The following is a 1,484-nucleotide window of genomic DNA, read 5'->3' as shown; positions in this document are numbered from 1 at the left end:
CTGATGTTCTTATTGCAGCATTTTATGTATTTTTGCACCCAATATACATATATATATGTACATATATATATATATATATATACATATATATAAACATATACATATATATATACATACATATATGTAAATATATACATCCAAATAACAGCTTAAATCAGAAGTACTTTATTTATCCCTGAAGGGAAATTCTGTGTTACAATTGCACGAAGTACACAAATATCAGAGTATAAATATAAATGAAGAAGTATAAGGAGTGTGGATATGCAAAGTATTTACTAAGTTAACCCTCGTGTTGTCTTCCCGTCAAAATTGGGGAAAGAATAGTTAAAAATGTAGGCTTTTTATCGACGTTTTCTACTTTTTTTTTGAACGTTTTTGTCCCTTTTTATACGAAATGATGCCTAATGTTTGAATTAGAAAAGCAGAAATTAGGAATTATTGAGACTAAAATTAAAGGAATGGATGTTGATACATATATAATTAAAATCTTAGGAGTAGGAAGATCTTTTTCAGGTCCTACTTTCCCCTTTCTCTGTTTATTCTTTAACAAATACAACATTTTATGCTTATTTACACATATTTATTTTCACAAATCCCTTATACAGACACACACATTCACACTGTTTTGGTTTCTTTTCTTCCCTTTCTTCTTCTCTCTATTCCCTCCATCTGTAGCAGATTAAATAATAACACATCCATACTAGACTTATAGACTATGTAACATAAGCAGTGTGGATATGCACGATATTTACACAGTTAAAGCTATATTTACGATGTAGTATTGCCATAATTAAGGATTTATATTATAAATGTTATTATATATCAGCGTATGAAGACTGCAGGAGTCAGATGAAGGCCTAATGTTGGTTGTTAGTTGTTAGTTGTTCTCCTGTTATTGTTTTGAGAGAGTATAGGTGTCATGTTTTATTGTAAATTGAAGATATTTTGATTTAGGAGTCCATATTTGGGATGTTTTGCAGTTATTTCGACCATTTTTGTCCATTTTTTCAAGCAGAGCTGACGCGCTCCCTCTCATTCTCAAGGACTCTAAATATCTCCGGGTCCACCTTTGATCTCTACTTTCTGACGCCTTCTAGACACAAGATGAAGTGATTTATCGTCCCTTTATACCGAGAAACACCGTCCCGTACGGGATGGTTGGAGGAGGAAGGTGATTTGGAGATTTTGGGGTTAATTAGTATTCGTTTCTTTGGAGATCCGTCTCATTGAATCTTATTTCTGAGAACATTTCAGTTTTTTTTACCCTCTGAGATCAAAGGTTCATCTTCACATATCTTCTTAAATTTATCTTTTTCAGTTATTTGCACATAACTGATCCCCAAAAAACTATCTCAGCTCTCCGTATTTTACTTCTAGACCGGTGTGTGTAAAGAGATCTTTTTGCTGACACGTTGATGTACGGTTTTTAATGTTTCTCAAATCTATTTTGAACACAAACCCTAACTTGTGTGTGTGTGTGTGTG

The 1,484-nt window shown here is 32.6% G+C and overlaps 1 protein-coding gene across 1 annotated transcript in view; it reads right to left on the bottom strand.

Annotated features, from left to right (window-relative positions):
- Positions 1–1,484, bottom strand: part of kif11 (kinesin family member 11) — a 25,187-nt gene that overhangs the window by 21,694 nt on the left and 2,009 nt on the right. The window lies entirely within an intron of this gene.

Source organism: Etheostoma cragini, chromosome 17, assembly GCF_013103735.1.
Source record: "Etheostoma cragini isolate CJK2018 chromosome 17, CSU_Ecrag_1.0, whole genome shotgun sequence".
In the NCBI taxonomy this organism is placed as follows: Eukaryota; Metazoa; Chordata; class Actinopteri; order Perciformes; family Percidae; genus Etheostoma; species Etheostoma cragini.
The sequence above is the reverse complement of the archived record's forward strand: the minus strand, read 5'-3'. Positions and strand labels throughout refer to the sequence as shown.